This window comes from Cervus elaphus, chromosome 30, assembly GCF_910594005.1.
Source record: "Cervus elaphus chromosome 30, mCerEla1.1, whole genome shotgun sequence".
Taxonomy (NCBI): Eukaryota; Metazoa; Chordata; class Mammalia; order Artiodactyla; family Cervidae; genus Cervus; species Cervus elaphus.
Window position 1 is genome coordinate 20048194 of NC_057844.1, and position 24961 is coordinate 20073154.

General features: G+C 38.6%; 1 protein-coding gene across 2 annotated transcripts in view; it reads right to left on the reverse strand.

Moving 5' to 3' along the window:
- KPNA3 (karyopherin subunit alpha 3) overlaps nucleotides 1-24961 on the reverse strand; it is a 91347-nt gene that overhangs the window by 57227 nt on the left and 9159 nt on the right. The window contains exon 1 of one of the 2 annotated variants that reach the window (XM_043891886.1): nucleotides 9014-9019. The exons of the other annotated variant lie outside the window; for it this stretch is intronic. The gene's annotated coding sequence lies outside the window, so the exon portion shown is untranslated. Of the gene's footprint in view, nucleotides 1-9013; nucleotides 9020-24961 lie in introns of those variants that run through there. 2 annotated transcript variants of the gene reach the window in all.

Sequence of the window (24961 nt, forward strand, 5' to 3'; positions counted from 1 at the left end):
GGCCATGTGTGGCCAAAATAGAAACATTTTTAAAAAATGAATGAACTATTGATACAAGCAACAGCCTGGATGAATCTCCAGGGTTCACCTTCTGTTGAAGCCTGGCTTGGAGAACTTTGAGCATTACTTTGCTAGCATGTGAAATGAGTGCAATTATGTGGTACTTTGAACATTTTTTTGGCATTGGAATGAAAACTGACCTTTTCCAATCCTGTGGCCACTACTGAGTATTCCAAATTTGCTGGCAGGTTGAATGCAGAACTTTAGCAGCATAATCTTTTAGGATTTGAAATAGCTCAACTGGAATTCCATCACCTCCACTAGCTTTGTTCGTAGTGATGCTTCCTAAGGCCCACTTGACTTCACATTCCAGGATGTCTGGCTCTAGGTGAGTGATCACACCATTGTGGTTATCTGGGTCATTAAGATCTTTTTTGTATAGCTCTTCTGTGTATTCTTGCACCTCTTCTTACTGTCTTCTCCTTCTGTTAGCTCCATACCATTTCTGTCCTTTATCGAACCCATCTTTACATGAAATGTTCCCTTGGTATCCCTAATTGTCTTGAAGAGATCTCTGGTCTTTCCCATTCTATTGTTTTCCTCTTTGCATGGATCACTGAGGAAGGTTTTCTTATCACTCCTTGTTATTCTTTGGAAGTCTGCATTCAGATGGCTATCTTTCCTTTTCTTCTTTGCCTTTCACTTCTCTTCTTTTCTCAGCTATTTGTAAGGGCTCCTCAGACAACCATTTTGCCTTTTTGCATTTCTTTTTTGTGGGGATGGTTTTGATCACAGCCTTTTGTACCATGTTACAAACCTCCGTCCATAGTTCTTCAGGCACCTATCAGATCTAATCCCTTGAATCTATCTGTCACTTCCATTGTATAATTGTAAGGGATTTCCTTTAGGTCATACCTGTATGGCCTAGTGGTTTTCCCTACTTTCTTCAATTTAAGTCTGAATTTGGCAATAGGGAGATCATGATCTGAGTCACAGTCGGCTCCCGGTTTTGTCTTTGCTGACTGTATAGAGCTTCTCCATCTTCAGCTCTACACATGGACATCACCAGATGGTCAATACCAAAATCAGATTGATTATAATCTTTGCAGCTGAAAATGGAGAAGCTCTTGACTGTATATATATCAATATTTTACAATATGTTACCACTGGAGGAAACTGAATAAACGGTCTCTCTGCATTATGTTCTACATTTGCATATGATATTACAATTATCTCAAAATCAAAGTCAATTTTTTTAAACCTTTAAAGGAAATTCCCTGGTGGTACAGTGGTTAGGACTCCATGCTTACACTGCTGAGGGCGTGAGTTAGACTCCTGGTCCAGGAACTAAGATCACATAAGCTATGCGGTACAGCCACAAACTACCAAAAGAAAAAAGATCAATTGACAAAAACAACTAAAAAATAAAAAGATATATTTTACATCAGATGCTGAGCAGGAGGGGAAGAAGTCATAATCAATTTCCGAACTGCACATAACAGGGAATCAACAGATAATAACTAAAAGAGAAGGAACCAAATAAAGCTAACTAGACACCATAACAAAAACACAAACCTTCTATAAAATATCAAAAAGTATACTGAACGAATCACCTAGGACTATTTCACACGTAAGTATACAGGAACAGGGAAGAAATAAGGCAGATAGCTCAAGGCAACCAGGCTACATTTCACTTCAGAATGTACGAAAATGAATTATATATGTGAATGACAAAATGAAACTTCAATAAAAGTAATAATAAGAAAAAAATCATGACGCTAAATGTGCATCCAGTTAGTGGCATAGTCACACTATCTCCTGTAACCTTCAACACAGTAATTTGTATATCCCCAGTCAACTCTAAAATGTACTCGTATAATTAATACTTTACTAAAATTTTGCCTTTTTAAAAACACAGGCGCTATATGACATATTTACATATAATTCCATGCAGTTTTACAGCCATCAGAAGGCCTCTATCAACTCCAGGTTACGGATCTCTATAATAAAGGCAAGTAATTTCAGAAAAGGACAGGAAGGGAACTTGGGGGTTAATGGAAGTAGACTAAAACTAAACTTTTGTGATGGCTGCACAACTGAAAAATTAACTAAAAATCAAACTCTATACTAACAGTAAGTAAATTATACTGTATATAAACCATACTAACATAAACCTGTTTTTAAAATCCTCTGCAATACAGGTATTTATATACTTCCTCCTTCTAAATACAGTAATTGAAGCAAATGTACAAATTTTATTTGGGGAGGAGGTAGGGGACTACATAAGGATATAAAACTGACCTGTCAAGTAGTGATAAAACTAGAAAAAAATAGCTCTGGGACAATAATAGCTAATTTCGCCACCAACTGAGTCATCAATGTTTCAAGGTATTCATGACAAAGCTGACTTCTGAAAAGCAATGGAAGCCTCAGCGGTGAAATTGGTATCTTCAATGACTTGAAGGAACATTAACTTCAAACTCAGAATTCTTACAAAGAAGGAACTATAGAATTCAAATACACCACTTCACAATTAACAAATTAATGGGTCTAGGCAGTGATCATCAACAGTTGCTAATATCAGGAAATGAAATAACCCAGCACTGTTGTTGTTTGTTGCTCAGTCGCGAACTCGGGTTCAACTCTTTGCGACCCCATGGAATGCAGCACACCAGGCTTTCCTGCCCTTCACTATACATCACCTAATAAAAATTATGAGCTTCCCTGCAGGAAAAAGGTAGCTCAGTCGGTAAAGAATCTGCCTCCAGTGCAAGAGACCCAGGTTCGATTCCTGGGTTGGGAAGATCCCGTGAAGAAGGAAATGGCAACCCACTCCGGTATTCCTGCCTGGAAAATCTCACGGACAGAGGAGCCTGGCGGGCTGTAGTCCATGGGATTGCAAGAGTCCGACACAACTAAGTGAATAAACCCACCACCACCACCACCTGGTGGCTCAGTGGCGAAGAATCCACCTACCAATGCAGGAGATGCATGGGAAATCCCATGGACAGAGGAGCCTGGTGGGCTATAGTCCATGGGGTTAGACATGACTTAGTAACTAAAGAACAACAACAATAAAAATTATGTATTATCCAAGAAAGTGAAAAGCCAACCCATAAAATGAGAGAGAAGATTTGCAAATTATATATCTGATAAGGGACATGTGTCTAGAATAAATAAGTAAGTGTTAGTCGCTCAGTTATGCCCGACTCTTTGTGACCCCATGGACTGCAGCCCACCAGGCTCCTCTGTCCATGATTTTCCAGGCAAGGACACTGGAGTGGTTTGCCATTTCCTTCTCTAGGGGATCTTCCCAACCCAGGGATCAGACCCGGGTCTCCTGCACTGCAGGCAGATTCTTTACCAACTGAGCTACGAGGGAAGCCCAGAATGGACCCATACAATTCAATAAGACAACACAATTTTAAAGTAAGCAAAGGATCTGAATAAACAGTTTTCCAAAGAAGATAAACAAACAGCCAATAAGCACAGGAAAAGATGCTCAACATAATTAGCTATCAGAGAAATAGAAAACAAAATCACGAGATACTCATTAAAATGGATAAAATAAAGAAGACAGATAAGTACTAGTGAGAATGTGGAGAAATTAAAACTCTCACATTATGCTGGTGGGATTGCACAATAGTCTGAGAAACAGTCTGGGAGTTCCTCAAAAATTTAAACACTGAGTCACATGATTTAGCAACTGTACTCCGAGTAGTTATATACCCAAGAGATATGAAAACATATGCCTGCACAAAAACTTGTACCAGAATGTTCACAGCAACTCAATCCACAATAGCCAAAATGTGGAAATAACTTAAGTGTCCCACAAATGGATACATATAATGTGGTATACCCATACAATGGAAAATCATTCAGCAATAAAAAGGAATGAATTACTAACATATACTAAAAACATGAATGAACCTTGAAAACATTATGCTGAATGAAATTAAGTCAGTCACAAAAGACCACATACTATATGATTCCATTTATATAAAGGTCCTGAATAGGCAAATCTATGGAGATGGAAAGCAGATTAGTTGAAGGGGGGTGGAGAATGGAGAATGACTCCGAAAGGTCATATTATTTCTTTTCATGGTAATGAAAATATTCTGAAATTGAGTATGGAGATGGCTGTACAACTTTTAGTTTTAGTATGAATATGCTAAAAACCACTGAGCAGATGTGAAAATGTACGTAAATTGTATCTCAAGATCTTTCTTTTGCAGTATATAATACCACATACAAATCAATCTCTGCAAATAAATTAATAAACAAAACATACCAAGCCTTTACATTTAACAACCAATTTACAGGAAATGAAAAGAACAGATGGACATACTGAACATCAAGAAGTTGCAACCAGCAAAATTCAGGATAAACAACTCCATTTCTCAAACAACAAGCAACAAGGCAAAGGGGGAGGGGGCAGTGGCTTGAGAAATGGAGCAGGAACCTACAGACTGGAGATTTAAGAGACATGTCAACCAATCACAGAACATAGAACTTACAAGAATACTGATCCAAACAAACTATAATGTAGTCATGTACAGATGTGAGAGAGTTGGACCATAAAGAAGGCTGAGTGCTGAAGAAATGATACTTTCAAACTGTGCTGCTGGAGAAGACTCTTGACAGTTCCGTGGACAGTAAGTAGATCAAACCAGTCCATCCTAAAGGAACTCAACCTCGAATATTCATTGGAAGGACTGATGCTGAAGCTGAAGCTCCAATACTTTGAACACCTGATGCAAAGAGCCAACCCGCTGGAAAAGATGCTGATGCTGGGAAAGACTGAGGATAGAAGCAGAAGCGGGCAACAAAGGATGAGATGGTTGGATGGCATTACTGACTCAATGGACTTGAGTTTGAGCAAACTCAGGGACATAGTGAAGAACAGGGAAGCCTGGAGAGCTGCAGTTCATGAGGTCACAGAGTCAGACACGACTTAGCAACTGAACAACAGCACTACACACATTAGAACGTGTGCATGTATGTTACATATAAAACACAGCTGGGGAAATCTGAACACTGGATATTTAAATAAAGTTACTTCTATTAATTATGTTTAGCTGTAATTTTAAATTTTTTTAACTTTTCAAGATATAAAAGTATATACAGATTAAAGCAGAAAATAAATTCACCAAAAGAAGAGATCCCTCAAATAAACCCAAACATACATGGAGACTTGATATGATAGAGATGGTATTGCAGACCACTGGTAAAAAAGGCCATTTAATAAATGGTCCTGAGCCAAATAATTATCCATATGGGGGAAAAAAAAGAAACTGGATGCCTACTATATCACCATACAGAAAAATCAATTCCAGATGGTTTGAAAATTTATAAAATCAACACTTTAAGTTTTTAAAGAAAAATAGCTTTACAATCCCTGGGTGGAGAAAAGTTTAAGTAGAACACAAAAATGCTAAAATCTAAAAAATAACTCCATTAAAATTTAGTATTTCTGGTCTTTGAAAGATGTCACACAGAAAATGAAAAGAGAAGCCAAACTGGAAAGAAACCTGAAGTATGAATACTAAACAATAAATATCCAGAATAAACAAAGTACTCATGTATCACTAAGGAAAGGCAATAGACAAAACAGGAGAAAGACAAGGCATTTCACAGATGATAAAACAACAGTCAACATGAAACGATGGTCAACTCCATCACATAGGAAGATACAAACCAAGAGTATAGTGAGATACCTTTCTGCACTTAAGACTGCCAAAACGTCAGTAGGTATGATATATCACCAAGTGTTCATGAAGATATAGAGCAACTGGTGAGTTGGCACAATCATTTTTGGGAGAAAATCTGGCATTTTAAAAATATGGTAAAGATGAAAATTACTCAAGTACACAACAATTCTATTCCAAGGTATAAATCCTACAGAAGCTCTTGCATATACTCATCATGAGATAAATATAAGTGGCTTCTGGCATCACTGGTTTGTAATAACAAGAAACAAAAATACTGAAAGCAACTCAAATGTTCATTAAAAGGAAAATAAATAAATTGTGAGGCAATCATTACTCAGCAATGAGGATGAATGAACTACAGCTACACAAGTGAATCTAGAACCGTTAACATTACATGAACAAAACAACTAAAATTTTTTTATTTTCCACATTATACAGTATGAATATTTCATATTATAAAAAAGCAAGCAAAATTAAATACTATGTTATTTCAGGATACAGACATGCACAGTAATCAGGAAAAGCAAAGCAATGATTTACACACATTTATGACAGTGGATTACTTTATATGTGTGTGTGTGTGTGTGTGTGTGTGTGTGTGTAATGAAATACATGTTCTGGCTCTGGAGTCACACATGCACTTTCATTACAACACAGAGGCCCGAAGTCCAGGGTACAAGTCCCTCAGCCCAGTCACGGGCAATACAGTGACAGAAGAATTAGACAAGAATGTCACTACTTACAGTGTGGATTTACTTCTGATAGAAAGCTAGGGATGTGATCAGAGATAGCTTCTGTTTCTAGTTCTGAAACTTAGTATTGGATTCACAGATATTTGTTTTATTATTTCTTCAAAACATATCTACATTATCTATTTTTGTATATCAAATGCTACACAATTTTTTAAATGTTTAAAGGAAAGAACTACTTTCCTTTAAAGTAGCACTACTGATATACAACCAAGCATTGTGCGCTGTCAACAGCTGTGATCCCCTGACATTTTGCTTCCCATTTCACTTGTTACCAGTAGAATCAACACATCAAACTGCAGTCACACAAAGTATGAAAGTGAAAAGTGAAAGTAAAGTCGCTCAAGTCATGTCTGACTCTTTGTGACCCCATGAACTGTAGACTACCAGGCTCCTCTGTCCATGGGATTTTTCAGGCAAGAGTACTGGAGTGGGTTGCCATTTCCTTCTCTGGAGGATCTTTCTGACCCAGGGACTAAACTCAGGTCTCCCACATTGTAGGCAGATGCTTTACCATCTCAGCCACCAGGGACTATGTAATGCTAATAAATCCGCATCACATTTTAATCCTTAGAATGTGATCCAGAAAACAGTGACAATCTCAGTATCATTTTAAGGCTAATTCAAATTCTAATTTACCTTCTGATACGATGCTCTGCTCTGGGTTAGTAGCTCTCAAATTTTTAGCCTTCAGTAAAATAAACTAGCTTTGTTAAAACACAAACTGGGACTTCCTTGGTGGCCCAGTGGTCGGGAATCTGCCTGCCTATGCAGGAGACAGGGGTTCGATCCTGGTCTGGGAAGATTCCACATGCCTTGGGATAACCAAGCCCCTGCACCACAATTACTGAAGCCCTTAGGCCCCAGAGCCCGTGCTCTGCAACAAGAGACGCCACCGCAATCAGAAACCTGCACACCGCAACTATGGAGTAGCCCCCGTGCACTGCACCCGAGTGCCACAATGAAGACTCAGCGAGGCCAGAAAAAAATAAAAAAAACCCAACAGACTGTTGGGCTCTGCTCCCAGATTTCTCAAGCAGCAGGGCTGGGGTAAGGGTTAAGAATTTGTTTCCAACAAGATCCCAGATAACACTGATGCTGATGCTGCTGGAACCACACTCTTAACCACTGCTCTTGGTTAACTCTCTCATAAAATAGCCAACAAAATTATCACTAAATTAGAAAGCATCCATATCGTACCAAACAATTCTCCTCTACAGTTTCATGTAAATTACTCAACACACACTGAATACATATTATACAAATTACATTAGAGCACTATCCTATAATGGCACAGCACAGTGGTCAGAAACATCTGCTCTGGAGTCAGTGGTCTAGGTTTAAATTCAGGCTCCCCCACGCAAACTGGATAATATTTTTGAAATGTTACTGGCCTCTCCATCTTAGCTTCTTTATCTATAAAATGATGATAACAATGCCTCATAGGATTACATCGACAAATGAGTCAAGTTCAAGTTAAAAGTTTACATAATGGGGACAGTGCCTGGAACAGACAGCCCGCAAAGAACATTAGCTATCATCATGATTAAAGATGTCCCCATGTTCCACATGTGTCAGAGTCAATGTCTCATCTATCTCCATACACTTCAAGACCACTGCTTCCACGGAGCTGTGGAAAAGAACTTAAACCATTTAACCATATCACTTTGTGCCCATTTTCATTTCTATCACCAGTGCCCTTATAATCGGCAAAGACTAGAAGCTGGTTTAGTTTTCCTCTCCAAACCAAGTCCTGACCACATCCCTGGTATCTTCAACAACCCTTCTAACAGCCTGTTCCTGACGCTCACCAGTTCTTTTTTCTAAGTTTCCAGCAATCCTTTCATCAAGAACCAGCCACAGATCTGCCAGTTCAATTAGGATAAATTTTGGATGCTTTATACTTCATTCATAAACTCTGGAATATTCAACATTTTAATATGAAATGGGTAGACTTTCCCTTAAACACTATGTACACTGACCTCTAATTTGAAGAATCTCTGACCCTAGCAGCAAAACACTCCAAAGATTCAATTAAGGCACTAGACAACTTACCCTTAATTAATCACTGGACAGACTGACCTAGATCCACAAAGATTACTTGAGACCCTCAGCCCTTGATTTTCGCCCACTTTATTAACCCCTTCCTGTTTTGCTTCCTTCTTACATAGTCCTCATACTTCAACACTTCTGCCCCCTGTATTTCTATCCTGTTGCCCTGATAAAAAGCTAACTTTGACTCACTTCAAGTCTTACTCCAAAAGCCAGGCTAGTAAGTGTTGCAAGAGAAAAAAACAAAACAAAAATAAACCTCAGCCTCCAATATGGGTATTACCAATTCCAGGTCTCTAATCTCAGTTAAACTCTCAATGCTTGCTGTTTGGTTAGTTTTCCAGCCTTCCTTAGGTAGTTTTGCACAAAAAAGCTACTGTTCACAAGCCCCCTTTTCCATATTCTCCTTCCTCTCTGAAGAAAACCAGGTCCTCTATTTATTAAGAAAACAGGAACCATGAGATGGTAGCAATTCTCTCAACTTCCTATCATGCACTACACCTCCAAATCTCAATTTCATCCCCAATCAACTGCATCCTCGAACATTCTTCTTTCCTTTCATCCTATCACAACCACAGGGTCTTTCTTCATCAGTTACCCCCTTGTCCATTTTTCCAAGCTCTATTTTTCATCATCATGAATTTGTTCAAGTCTCTCTCATCTTATTTGAAAAAAAACAAAAGCTCTTCCTCAATCTACATTTTCTTTTGACTACTGTCTTCCTTTAGCCAAAATTCTTGAAGGAACAGTCTACAGTGTTTTCCACTTCTTCACTCCATTCACTTAGCCAGCTTCCAAAAAATTCCATTAACACTGCTTTTGCAAACATCATCAGCAATCTTCTATTCATGAAACAAATCTGTATGTAGCATCTTTGCAGGAGTACACTGCTATCCATTCATTCTTATTTCCTTGACTTCCATGCCATCCTCCTCCGTGGCCTTCTTCCTTTGTCCATCTACGTTGTTCTCCCTTTAGGCTCTGTCTACAACCTTGCAGGCCATTCATCTACTTCCTCTACAAACCCCTTCTAGAATATTATATTTCCATGGCTTCAATTACCAACTTTATATTATTAACTCTGAATCATCTGGGTTTGTTTACTGATGAATTCTGAAACATGTATGGTATGTAACTTTTCAGCAAGGTTATAAACATTTGTATTAGGAAACATCCAGTTAATCTTTATAGGAAAACGTTTTTGTCTGGTGTTTAAAATAGTACAGTATATTGTTCTGCCTACCTGCATACAGTCTAGGTTCCACAGTGGAACCATTGTTCCTTTGGTGGTGGTTGTTACAACAACATTGAGATATCATTCACACGCCCATAACTGAGCCATTTAAAGTGTACAAACTCAACAATTTTTAGTACAATCAGAGTTGTGCAACCATCACCAAAATCAAATTTAGAGAATTTCCTTTTTTTAAAAAAATTTTGGCCACACCATGTGGCCTGCAGAACCTTAGTTACCTGATCAGGGATCGAACCCATGCCCTCTGTAGTGGAAGCACAGAGTTTTAACTAATGGACCACCAGGGAAGTCCCTAGAGTATTTTCATCATTACAAAAAGAAACCTTATTTTCTTTAGCAGTCACCTCCTGATTCTAGCCAACTGTCACCTCAGTCCTTTGCAACATTAACCTGTTCTTGCCTCTAAAGACTTGTCTCTTCTGGAATACACACGGAATCTTCTGGAATATAAATGGTCGTATAAATGCAATTACACAGTATATGCTTTTTTTTGGTGAGTGGTTTCTCCAGTTAGCATAATGTTTTCAAGCTTTACTTATGTTGTTTCCTTTTATCAGTACTTCTTTCCTTTTGTTGCTGAATAACGTTTCATTGTAAGGATATACTCCACATTTTATTTATCCACTCATCAGCTGATAAGACATTTGGATTATTTCTACTCCCTCCAGTATTCTGGCCTGGAGAATTCCATGAACTGTATAGTCCATGGGATTGCCAAGAGTCGGACACAACTGAGCGATTTTCACTACTATTTTACTATTTTTTAAAATTATATTTATATATATATATAATTTTTTACTATTACGAGTAAGTTTTGTGGAGAAACATGTTTTTATTTCTTTGAAGTATGGAACTGCTGGATCATACTGTAACTCAATGTTTAACCTTTAGAGGCTGCCAAACTATTTTCTACAGCAGTTATAAGAGAGAGTGTCAGTCGCTCAGTCGTGTCCAACTCTTTGTGACTGCATGGACTGTAGCCCACTAGGCTCTTCTGTCCATGGACGTTTCCAGGCAAGAATACTGGAGTACGTACCATTCCCTTCTCCAGAGGATCTTCCTGAACCAGGGTTGGAACCCTCATCTTCTGCATACAGGCAGATTCTTTACCATCTGAGCCACCAGGGAAGCCCAATTTGCAATCCCAACAGTGATGAGGGTTTCCATTTCAGCATGTTCTCAACTACATTTGTTATAATCTGCTTTTATTATTTTAGCCATCCTAGTGGGTTTCATGAAGTGGCATATCACTGTGACCCATGATGTTTAGCATCTCTTTGCTTATTGGCCACATTTCCTTTGGAGAAATGTCTATTCAAGTCTATTGTCTACTTTTGAATTGGGCTGGTGTTTTATCATTGAGTTTTAAGAGTGCTTTATATGTTCTTGATTTAAGTCCCTTATCAGAGAGGATTTGCAAATACTTTCTTTCATTCTGTGGGCTTCTTTTCATTCTTGATCATCTCCCTTGAAGCAAAAATATTTATTTTATTTTAATGAAGTTCAGTTTATTTACTTTTTATGTGGTTGCTTGTTCTTTTGATGCTGTCATCAAGAAACTAATGCCCAATCTAAGGTCACAAAGATTTACACCTACCTTTGTTCTCCTAAAGTTTTTTTAATATGTTAGTTCTTACATAAAGGTCTTTGATCCACCTAAGTTAACAGTGTGAGGCAGAGGCCTAACTTCATTCCTTGATTTGAGGATATCCAGCTCAGCTGTCCCAAAATTTTTTGTTGAAAAGACCGTTTTCCCACCTGTTGAACAGCACTGGCACCCTTGCTGAAAACCAATTTACTGTAAAGGTAAGTTTATTGCTGGATTCTAAATTATATTCCACTGATCTGTATGTTTTTCCTTATACCAGTACCACACAGTCTTAATTAATGACCCAGTACCCTGACTGATCAATTGTTAAAACAGTGCTACTAACATTGGAGAAGAGAATGGCACCCCACTCCAGGGCTCTCGCCTGGAGAATCCCATGGACGGAGGAGCCTGGTGGGCTACAGTCCATGGGGTCACAAAGAGTCAGACACAACTTCACTTTCACTTTCACTAATCATGTGTGAAGACCTCATTTCAAGGATAATCCCCCAAGAAAACATCACATTAGTTTAAAATAACATTAAAAACTATTCTCATCAGCTGAGACAGTTTATATGCACAACTAAATTTTTTTTAAGCTACTACCCATGAGAAATGAATAAAATGTATGATGGGGGCAGGGAGGGAATATGTGAAAGGAGGCTTACTTTCAGAGAAGGAAAGGCGGCCAACAAAGACAGTAAATTTCAATGTCAGACTTGAGTCATCCCTTCAACTATAGTTCCCTTTAGCCAGCATCCTTTAAATAAACCACTGTGTTAGGAAATAAACAGATTTTGGTATATTCTGCAAGTCCAACAACCCTGGGAAATGAAGCAGCTTAAAACTTTAATTCCAGATCTCTCTCCTGAGCTGAGCATCTTCTGGATCACTTCAGCAGACACCCCACAAATTCCTTAGCATATTCAGAACAGAGATAATCATTTTCCTCACTGATGTTGCTTCATCTACTGTTTTTACCTTATCTGTAAACAACAGTACTCTTTTAAAAGTGGGATATTAAAACTACTTCAAAAAGTGGTTCTGAGAATTAAATGATAAACATTAACAGAAGAACCTGGCACAGTTTGTATCACGAAGTAAGCAGTCATCTATGTCTTGTTTCCCTTTTCTGTAGGTTGTAATAAGCATTTCCAACTTTAAATCCTGCCACTTCTGTCCACTGAGTACCTAATGTCACTGATTTTTTTTTTCCTCTTTCATTTCTAGCTACATTAAGTTCTTTTCAAGTATGCCTGATCTACTCTGGTAGTATCTTGGGTTTTCTTCCTAATGCTTCTGATTCCTCCTGATATGATTCATTCATTTAAAAATATTTATTTTACAGTCTTTCTCTGATACCTGTATTACTGAATTTCTTAGGAGATTTAAGACCATTTTTGGTATCTGCACATTACCAGTAATAGATTTATTCCCTCATGTGCTTTATAACTTTGGAATAAAAGGACTTCCCTGTTTCTTTCCTGTCTAGAGGGAGTGCTCAAAATTGGAAATAGTTCATCTTTCTCTAATAGTAATTAAAAACAAACTACTTAGAATTTAAATACCAGCACATAAAATTTTCTTCATGGTGAAAGGCCATTAATAGCTCCTTGTATGTATGCTGGAAAAGAACAACTTCCAGGCTGAATGTAGGCTGGCTTCCTAGCTGCAGAGAAACCGTAAATTCTGATACATATTTTATCCCACCAAAAGACAATACTCCAGCTTAGAAGAGTGCTGGTATGGTCTGTTCTTTAATCTTTTCTTATTCTTTAAATAGCTAACCAATACTGTTATATAGCCAAAGACACATTACTGAAGTTTACTAGGCAGAGGAACTGAGTAAGAAGAGTAGGAAGGTGGTGAATCTTTCTTAAGATCCCTAAAATACCCTCGAGACACCAGGTATCTTCTACTTCACTAACAAAAAACAAAACAAGCAACAAGTAACTGTACTCTTGACAGTCTGCAGCACCAAAACTATCCCTTTGCTACCATATCTTAGTCCCTTTCACTAATAAGAAAGTTGGGACCCCAATTTCTCCTCTTTAATATGGGGGGGTTGTATATCAAGTCAAACTAGCCCCCAGAATCTACAATTCTATCCTGAAGTCAACAGTTCCAGGCAGTCACGACGCGGGCGTGACACCTAGGACCGGGTGTCCAGATGCCTGCTTTCTTCCAGGTTGTAAGTTCAGAATTTTCTCTTCTGCTTCCTTCTCCCTTGTCTGCCTCTTACTGGAAGGGCGCTCTGGACTTCCTCTCAAGGCTGTCCCTACCATAAGCAAATCTGCCCAACTTCCCTTCCTCCGAAGTACTTGTCCTGCTGAGAGGAGTATAGTTTTCTCAGAAATAGGTCCAATACCTAGTATCTTTACCAGAAGAAAAGTAAAGTATATGGAGGGATACTGTATTTTGGTCACATTTATTTAAAGTGTGGCCATGACCACAAACATCAAATCTTCACTTAATGCCATCATGTTCATAAATACAAAGCTGAGAATTAAAAGCCTGGTAGGGCCCCCTAATCACTGCATGGAACATGGTTTACTAGAAGATTCTGTCTGCACTGGTACCTAATACCATTTATCCAGAATGTGTTCTTATTATGAAACTATTCTAGCTGTTTTTACAAAAACAAAACTATAGACCAAAGAACTTCTTACCAGAAGAGGAACAGTAAGTAATCTAAAAGAGTGCTTCCCAGCCTCCTTCACATTATGGCACGTACACCCCCACACAAGTGCGTGCGTGCGCGCACACACACACACACACACACACACGCGCGCACATGCACACATACACACACGCGCACACACACACACACAACATATCTGTAAAGCACTGAAATAAAGGGACAAGACCACAAGGGCTCCGCCACCCAGACCCCAAGCTGGCCGCCCCTAGGACAACACAACAGATGAGAAACACGGATAGAACAGGCCTCCACGCTGACACTCTGGGTCACTGAAATAAACCAGAGGGAAGGTCACATGTGCACTGTCATCAAGAAATTAGCTTAATTTAAAAAACTCTTTCTGCTAAACATATATCTAACCTACACATCTTGTGCAAACCAGGAAACATTCATGTCATCTCCACTATGAAGTTCTGTCAAATCTTTTAAGGCCAGCATTCACCTGTTCCCTCCTGTGTACCCAAACCACCTTTACTTTTACTAAACAATCACAATCTTATAGTTACCAACAGCTGCATTTATTTCTTAGATTAAATTCCCCTTGAAGGCAGAGAACTTGTTTCATTCAGTTTTACTTCCCTCTACTCCAACAATATAAAAAAAAAAAAAAAAAAGTATGGCTTCCATGGTGGTCCAGTGGTTAAGAATCCACCTGCCAACGCAGGAGACATGGGTTCGATCCCTGGTCCAGGAAGATGCCACATGCCCAGGAGCAACTCAGCCTGTGCACTGTAACGACTGAGCTGGTGCCCTAAAGCCGATGCTCTGCGACGAGAAGCCCTTGGGCAGCAACTGGAGAGTAGCCCCTGCTTGCCCAAACTACAGAAAGCCTGAGTACAGCCATAAATAAATAAATCTTTTTTAGAACTGCTTTTAGAAGGTAGTTTGAATAACTATCCCCTGGAGAAGGGAAAGGCTACCCACTCCAGTATTATGGCCTGGAGAATTCCAAGGACTGAGTGACTTTCACTTCACCTCACTTTGAATAACTAACATTAAATTTGAACTTGTGTTGAGTCATATTCACTGACAATGCTGTTTGCACTTCACCATAATCAGTGTATGGTCCAGGTACTTTCTCCCTCTGTATTCCAAAATTTGATTAATTTAGCTCAACACTCTCAATTATCCCACTTTCCCAAAGTTTCAAAGGATACACAAAAATGTTAGTTTGCGTGAGCCCTACATTCATAAAACTTAGAAACAAAAGAAAATGCCCATTTATTATGGAACTCTTAACATCCAAGTATCAACTCTTTTATTCCAATCAAAAACAATGTTCCCAGAATTCAGCACAATACTGATAATACTGCTGCTACCAGCCACAGATCACAACAGTAACTTTAAATTGTTCGTGGAGATTAGGAAGCATTTTAAATTGTCACTCATACCAAAGGATTTTGGGCAATGAGAACTTATTCTCATACAAGAATGAATGTGCATTTTTTTATTAAACAGTATGAGAGCCTTAATATTTAGAATCATGATTTATGTTTCATCTTCTCCTTTAAAATGTATTTAATTTTTAATAGTAAGTAGAATATACTTACTAACAAGTGAATAATTAACTACTAATACAAATTAGTACACAAATTAATGTCACACAGCACCATTCCCAAAATATTCTACTTCCTATGTTTTTGTTTAAAACACCAGTTGCTAGTTATTAAAAATTTATTTTTGCAAAGTTTAAAAAGAAAAAAGGTCTCAATAAATATTCCTAACTATACATTATTCCAAAACTAAGATATACATATACATGACACTCACAGAACCAGATTCAAGTTAACAGAATTAGTTCAAATTTATAAGAAGATACCACAGTCCATGTATAGTATAGTACAGTCCATGGCTCTCTGCTACACAGATTAACATCATGCAATATCTAGCATCTAGGCTGTTTATCATCTGTGTATGCATCTGTACTGTCTATATACAGACCAACACTTAGCCAACATGATCATCCTTTTCAGGCTACCTACTTTTTCCTGCACATCTGAATTTTTGAGAGGAACTTATAGATGTACTGTGCAACCTAATTATTTCAATGCCTGTCCAGCTACCTTCCTCCGTACTTTGTTCAGGTTTCTATCTCGGTCTCTCTACTGCTATCCTAACTAAAGAAAAATGACAACAGTGTCAACCCGACTATCCTCTGGAAACACTGCAAAGATGTTTGGAATACCGGATTTTTACCTCTGCAATTCTGAGATAGGGAATGCAAAGAGTGAGCATACACTATTCCAACAAAGAAAAGGGCCATAACCCCAGTTCACTGCTCTCCCACTTGACTCTCTGTGACTTAATGCTTCTATATTTAATAAGAAAACTTCTGTGTGTGTGTGTGTGTAGTCAAGGAATAATAAATCAGAATACATCAAAGGCTATTTCAGAGACACAAAGTGTTTCAACATCTTTCTTATAATGTATAGATGCATTAGAGTCATTTTCATTTTAAAGAAAATTCACTATTAAAATACTGAAAATATGAAAAAGCCTTTCTTTCCATAAAGTTTCCTCATTCCATAATAATCTATATACCATCTTTGGAAGTTAAAAGTTAATACCTGCTATTATCAACCTATTTTAAGACACACAGGATTATTCCTCTACTTTTCTTTTTATCTGAAAATAAGAAAAAAAATTATTAAAAATATTACTAATTTCCTATGTCACATCCCAACCCCAAACAACTGACCAAGAAGGTTCCTTCTGGTCTATAAATCTGTGGTATAATACTGGGTATTTTTACTTTGAAATTTCATATCAAAAGTGTTTTTTGTTTTTTTTTTTTTAAGTGTGTTTTTAACTGAGTATATAATTATTATTCTGGACTCTTTAAGTATAATTATATATCTGACTATGATATGGTGGTTTTACAACATGAAATATATAGTTGGTTTTTACCTACTGTTCCTGGTATACAGAGTTCCTAAAACTCTCGATTTCCTAAGTAAAGAGCATTAAGTGGGCTTCCCAGGTGGCGCTATTGGTAAAGAACCTGCTTGGCAATGCAGGAGACAAAAGAGATGCGGATTCGATCCCTGGGTCAGAAGATTCCCAAGGCAACCCACTCTAGTGTTCCTGTCTGGAGAATCCCATGGACAGAGGAGCCTGGAGGGCTACAGCCCATACAGTCACAAAGAGCTGGACGCGACTGAAGACTGAAGAGAGCAGTAAAGGCGTCTTTAGTTATATTAATGAGGCACAGGTAACCTAGGTTGAGGGCTGGATGCCAGACCGATGATTAGAGGGTTGGAACTTTTAGCCACACCCCCCAAACTCCAGGGAGGGTAGAGGGGCTGGAGAACCAGTACCATCATCAATGGTCCATGATTTTATCAATCATGTTCTCATAAAAAGCCAGGGTCTGGAGAGCTTCCAGGCTGGCGAACACATGGGGAGCTAGAAACCCGTGTGCTCTGAGAGACCATGGAAGTTCTGCTCCTTCCCCCAGACATTCCCAACACGTCTCTTACCTTTGGCTGTTCCTGAGTTATATCTTTTCATACGAAACCAATAATCTAGTAAATAAAATGTTTTTCTGGGTTCTGTATGCCAAAGTATTCCAACACAAGTTTTGTGGCCAGGTGATTAGAGAACAGGCAGGGATGAGGATGGGGAGCAGTCTTGTACTAAATCAATGACCCGTGGAAACTAGAAGTGAAAGTGAAGTGAAAGTGTTAGTTACTCAGTTGTGCCAGATTTTGCAACTTCATGGACTGTAGCCCATGAGGCTCCCCTGTCCATGGAATTCTTCAGACAAGAATACTGGAATGGGTAGCTATTCTCCAGAGGATCTTCCCAACCCAGGGGTCAAACCCAGGTGTCCTGCATTGCAGGCAGATTCTTTACCCTCTGAGCCACCAAGGAAGACCATGGAATCTGAGGCTATCTCCAGGTAGGTGGCATCAGAGCTTTGTTGAACTCTAGGACACCCAGCTGGTAGGGGAGAACTGATCTCTGGTTCCTCTGCCTTTTTTAAACCCAGCTTGAACATCTGGAAGTTCATAGTTCATGTACTGTTGAAGCCTGCCTCAGAGAATTTTGAGCATTACTTTGCTAGCGTGTGAGATGGGTGCAATTGTGTGGTAGTTTGAGCATTCTTTGGCATTGCCTTTCTTTGGGATTGGAATGAAAACTGACCTTTTCCAGTCCTGTGGCCACTGCTGAGTTTTCCAAATTTGCTGGCATATTGAATGCAGCACTTTGACAGCACCATCTTTTAGGATTTGAAATAGCTCAACTGGAATTCCGTCACCTCCACTAGCTTTGTTCGTAGTGATGCTTCCTAAGGCCCACTTGACTTCACATTCCAGGATGTCTGGCTCTAGGTGAGTGATCACACCATTGTGGTTATCTGGGTCATTAAGATCTTTCTGTATAGTTCTGTGTATTCTTGCCACCTCTTCTTAATCTCTTCTGTTTCTGTTAGGTCCATGTCATTTCTGTCCTTTATTGCGCCCATCTCTGCATGAAATGTTCCCTTAGTAGCTCAAATTTTCTTGAAGAGATCTCTAGTCTTTCCCATTCTATTGTTTTCCTCTATTTCTCTGCATTGTTCACTAAAGAAGGCTTTCTTATCTCACTTTGCTATTCTCTGGAACTCTGCATTCAGATGGGTCTATCTTTCCCTTTCTCCTTAGCCTTTCGCTTCTCTTCTTTTCTCAGCTAACTGTAAGGCCTCCTCAGACAACCACTTTGCTTCTTGCATTTCTTTTTCTTTGGGATGGTTCTGGTCACTGCCTCCGGTACAATGTTATGAACCTCCACTCATAGTTCTTCAAGCACTCTAACAGATCTAATCCCTTCAATCTATTCATCACCTCTACGTATAATCATAAGGGATGTGACTTAGGTCATAGCTGAATGGCCTAGTGATTTTCCCTACTTTCTTCAAATTTAAGCTGAATTTTGCAATAAGGAGTTCACGACCATGTTAAATACTGATAAACAAAACAGAATATCTGGAATTTGCTTCAAAATATTCTAGGGAAGGGTAAAAGTGGGTAAGAATATAAATGAAATAAGACTGGCCAAAAATTATTAACTGTTTTAAGGTAGTATACAGGAGTTCCATAAACTAGTCTCTCTACTTTTGTATGTTTTAAAGTTTTCTAAAATACAGATTTTGTTTTTAAGCATGTTGTGTTACCCAAGTACTAGAATCAAAAAACCTGGTTATCAGCTAGGTGAGTGAACAACATTCCTTATTTCTCTACACCCCCAGCTTCCATATCTGTGGGAAAAATGGTTCAGACTCAATTTCGGCATCTTGTTAGTTCAGTTTTTTAATGATTCAAGTGAGTATGATTTCTACACTTTATATTTGGCTTAACTAACAATTCTAACTATAACTCAGGATGCTTTCGTAGCTAAATCTGACACAATCAACTGAAAACTGTTCACAACTGTTACCAAAATACACTATAGTACCATCGGTCTGCCTGGATTCTAAGGGCCAAATGTACTCATTATACTACATTCGCCATTTTACAAAGGGACTTGAGTATTCATGGATTTTGGGAGCTCCGGGAGCTCCTAGAACCAACTCGCTGCCAATACCAAGGGATGACTGTACTTATCTCAGCTAGGCCTTCATTGCACTCCCCCAAAATCTTTAACCTCAAGTGTTACCTCTCTTAGACTCTATTCTCTGGAGATAACTTGGTCAAAGAAAACACAGGCCATCAGGCATAATCTGTTCCACCCTACCGCAGCCCATCCTCACTTCTCTCTCTAGTTCTCCAAGTCCTTTCCAACTGAAAGCCCTTCCAAACCTAACCACAGTATGTATCTATTACTTCACCTCCTAATGGCTCCCCGGTATGCCAGATGCAATCATTTATTCTTTTTCTAGCTAGTTAGGTCCTCAATCTCTTTTGCTCTGGTTTCTTCCATTTAGCCTACAAACAGTAGCCAATCCCACACTGCTCAACAACTGATAAACAACAAAAATAATTATTTTACTCATACTGCCGCCTCAAGATGACCTGTAGTCCCTCCTTCCCATGAGCACCAAGTTTCTTAAACTGAGTTTCTACTGACTGATTCTATCTACTGCATCAACTCTAACTCACTTCCCACCCTATTATAATCTTGCTCCCAGCCTCCACCACTCTCAGAGTTTTCCACTTAATCACTAGTCTCCAATGACAATGAACAGTTTATTTCAGGTCCTCATCATACCTGTCCTCTGCAGCATTTAATACTGCAACTGCTACCCCTGCTTCAGGAGGCCCCTGTCCCCTAGAGTTCTGACGCCGCCCTTTGCTGGAGTCTGCTGCAGACTCATTCTTCAGCGGCACTTTCACTAGTACTCTAAAATGATGTGGCTCCTGGGGTTCTCTCCTTCAAGTCCTCTTTTCTTCTTATCTCTATGAGCCCTTATCTATTAATACATTATCTTAAACACTCTTATCACCGTTTGAATTATTTTCCAAATTTTTGCCACATCGTCCTAGAATAGGGGGTAGGCAAACTAGGGCCTGTGAGCCACATCAGCCCTCCACTTGATTTGGTAAATAAGCTTTGTTTCCCTATTGTCTATGGCTGCTTTTATGCTCACAGCAGAGTTGAACACTTGTGACATAAACATTATGGCACTCAAAGCCCAAAGTATTTAGGCTTTTAAAAACATTGTGGCCCTTCACAGAAAAAGTTCACTAACCTCTGTTCTAGAAGGTAAACAGTCCTGACAACTTCCTGCCTTTGCCACCCAATGCCAGTGCTATCAGTCAGACAATCCGTCTCTGAGACCGCTGAGAGTTTTCTACCTGTTCCTTCCAAGCTCTGTTCCCATTCTCACCAATCCATCTCCTATGGAACAAACAAAGCAATCCTTCTCAATGCACAAACTCACTTCCCCACGTAAAATTTTCCCCACAATAAAGCCTTTTCACAATCTTGCTGTTGTTTAGTCCCTAAGTCATGACCAACTCTTTTGTGACCCCATGGACTGTAGCCCACCAAGCTCTTCTGTCCATGGAATTTCCCAAGCAAGAATACCGGAGTGGGCTGCTTCTCCAGGGGACCTTCCCGACCCAGGGACCAAACCTGGGTCTTCGGCACTGGCAGGTGGATTGTACCACAGTCACCAGGGAAGCCTTTTCACAATCTGGCCCCAGCCTATCTTTTCCAGCTTTCTAATCACTCCCCCTGTAAGAAATACTAAATGAGTTTCATTCCCCAGAGCATATGATGGTGTTTTCAGGACCACCCAAAATTTACTACCAAATAACTACACATTTTTCTACGTTCGGCTTAGGCAGTCATCTCCATGAAGCCTCTTCTGATTCACCTACACTGTTCCCCTAAGTGCCCAGTGTATTCTCTATATAATTTCATTATAATAATTTGTTTGCTTTTACACTGTTTCCGTACTAGTCTTCCTCCAGCAAGGACCCTGAGGCAAAGTAGGAGAATGGTCATTAAGGGGCACAGGATTTTCAATTAGGAAATCTAGAACTGAACACAAGCTCTGCCTCATCCTAGTTGTATCTTCTTAAATGAATTACTTAACTCATTTTCTTCATCTGTATAATGGCAATTTTGTGAGGGTTATTTACAATTATTCTTATAAGCAGAGTCCCCTGTACATAGTAAATGCTCAACAATAATTCATTATTGATATTTTGATTGTTTTATCCCTCACTTAGTTCAGAATTCAGATAACTGCTGACTGAAATAAGTGAAGCAAGCTAGTTCTACACAGATGATTCTCAGCTACATACTGAACATTTCCATCTGAACAATGTTTGACTCCCCAAACTCATTATCCCTACTCCTGAACTGTTTCAGTTAGAGTACCCAATCTGTTAAGGTTTGCCCAGGACTTTCCTGGTCTCAACCCTGAAAGTCCTGTGTCCTGAGAACTCCCTCAGTCCTAACCAAACCAGGACAGTCATCACCTTAAATTAGAGATATGTTGCAAACAATAAAAAAACCAACTTCAGTTAACTTAAGATATAAAAAGGAAGCAAGAAGACACAAGAGAAGTTACTAGAAAAATATAGAAAAATTCAAAGAACCAAAGGAAAAGCTAAAGAATGAGATCTATGAACAAATCAGGATGAAAGCGACTCCAAAGATCTAGGTGGCAGGAATTAATGGAAGATTTCTTCACAATACTTTCTCTAGGATGAATCACTTAGGTCCCAGTACCAGATTTACATGCCAGGGGATAGCATGTGATTGGCTCATTTTGTGTTATTCAGAAACAGTGAAACACTGTAATTATCCAAAGGAAGTAGGAGCTTTCGATTAAAAATTCCAACAAGAGGTATCCAATGAAAGAAGAGTAGCTTCCAAAGGTGAAATCAGAATGCTGTTTCCAGAAGAAGGGGGAATAGACACAAGATCACCAAACCAACTGGTGCTTGAACGTGCCATGCTTTTAACACTTTTTGATGTAATCACTGTTATCCATGTTATTTTTCTTTGTCTTGGCAAATTCCTCCTCCAAGACCTAGCTCAAGAGTGATCTTCTGTGTAACCTTACTCAATTTCCCCAGATAGAGTCATCCCTTTCTCCATGTTCTCATAGTACTTTGCAAATTATGTATCTATATCACAGAACTTATCACACTGCACACTAAATATGTACTTAGATGTCAGTCTCTCCTACCAAACTGAACTTCCCTAGTAGTTAATGCATAGAACATTTTTTAGAAACACCAGTTTCAAAAGAAAAAAAAAAAATCTGGCATGTAAAGAAATAGAATTGGGACTTTCCTGGCGGTCCAGTGGTTAAGACTCAAGAGTTTCCAATGAAGGGGGCATGGGTTCAATTCCTGGTCAGGGAACTAAGATCCCACGTGCCACTAGGTACAGCCAAAAAAAAAAAAACTTTTTTAAGGAAAAAAAAAAACTCATAACCCCCAAAACTCACCAGTTTGGAATGATTAATTCCAAGTAAATATAGTCATGATTTATTCTACCATGTTTTAACTGTTTATGTTGGTAACCTAAGCTGTGACAATTTTTTTCTTAATGGCAAAACTACCAAAAAGGATAGCTACATTGTCCTTACCTATTTAATACTGCTTTACGTTCAAAGTAAAGGAACAGAGACCTGGAAATGAGAATACAGCCAAACCTTATACTAAGAAGAAAAAAAAAGTGGACGTAGGAGTGCTGTCAGTCATGGACAGAGAACATCACTGACCTTGAAGTGAGATTTTCTAGATACATTTTCTAACTCATTTACTACCCAAAAAGTCAGGAGATGTTTTCACTTCAAATGTCATTCAAGTCTTTATCATATCTCACCCAAACAACTAAAATTCATCTCGCCAAATACGGTAACTGACATAATAACATGAAACTACTCGTTATCATCCAAACCACCTTATCAGTCTAACATCACTATTGGGATATATTACCCAGCATCACCAACTGACAAGTTTTTTAAAGTCAAGAATGCTTAAAGATAATTAAGCCTTTAAAACTAACCTCCAGTTTCCTGAAACTGGAGGGTTTCAGGAACTTACTACCCTCAGAGGGTAGTAAGAAATAGGAAAAATAAGTTAATCAACACCACAAAGAAAGACATACTCAGTAATTAGGACAGCCTAATAAACTGAACCATAGGAATTTGATGATACCTGGCAGCTCTGAACTGCAAAAATGGCAATTTCACATGGTTTGACTAAATATAAGAAAACGGATCTGATTTCTTCCTTCACCAAATTAACACCATTTTTTTTTAATGGTGGGGAAAAGTAGCGGAAAGGTAAAAGCAATCCAAGAATCCATCAGTGGATAAATGTTGTAAAATGTGGTATGTCCATTCAATAGAATACTAATCCATCATAAAAAGGAAGGATATTTTGACACATGCTATAACATGGATGAACCTGAAGACATTATGCTAAGTGAAATAAGCTAGTCACAAAAGGAGAAATGTTATACAATTCTACTTATGTGAGGTTCCTAAAATAGTCAAATTCATAAAGACAGAAAGAAGAGATGTCGCCAGGAACTGGGGAGAGGGGAAATTTTAGTTACTGTTTAATGGAGACAGAGTTCCAGCTGGGGAAGATGAAAAAGTCCTGGAGATGGACAGTAGGAAAGGTTATACAACAATGCACATGTACTTAATGCCACAGAAGGGTACACTAAATTGGTTAATTTTATAGTATATATATTATACTATGTATATATATAGTATATATATTAATAATAAATTTTATATTTATGTTTAGATATATTGATGGTAAATTTTATATTATGTATGATAAGCACAGTGGGAGGTGCCTGTTCTAGATTAAAGGAGACTCAAGAGACATAACCAAATGTGATCAGATCTTGTGTAATCATGGTTTTAACAACCAAATGTTTTTTAAAAAAAATCAAAGGACAACTGGGGAAATTTAAATGAGGATTATATTAGCCATTATCAGGAAGTGATTAACTGTGTCAGGGTGATGTGGTATTTATTTAAGAATGCATTATCTTTTAGAGAAGTAGCCAAAGTCTTTGGGAATAAATTATCATGTCTGATGTATAAGAAAATCCTACTATGGAAAAAAAAAAAAAAAAAAAATCCTACTATGCATGTGTTTTAATCTCTCAATATTTTTTCAGATCAGATCAGTCGCTCAGTAGCATCTGACTCTTTGCGACCCCATGGACTGCAGCACGCCAGGCCTCCCTGTCCATCACCAACTCCCGGAGCCTACTCAAACTCATTTCCATTGCGTCAGTGATGCCATCCAACCGTCTCATCCTCTGTCATCCCCTTGTCCTCCCTCCTTCAATCTTCCCCAGCATCAGGGTCTTTTCCAGGGAGTCGGTTCTTCGCATCAGGTGGCCACAGTATTGGAGTTAACCTATCAAATTAAAAGTTTGGGCTTTTGTGGGGAAGCAATTTTTAAAAAAGCACTAAAAGATTGAACACTTCAG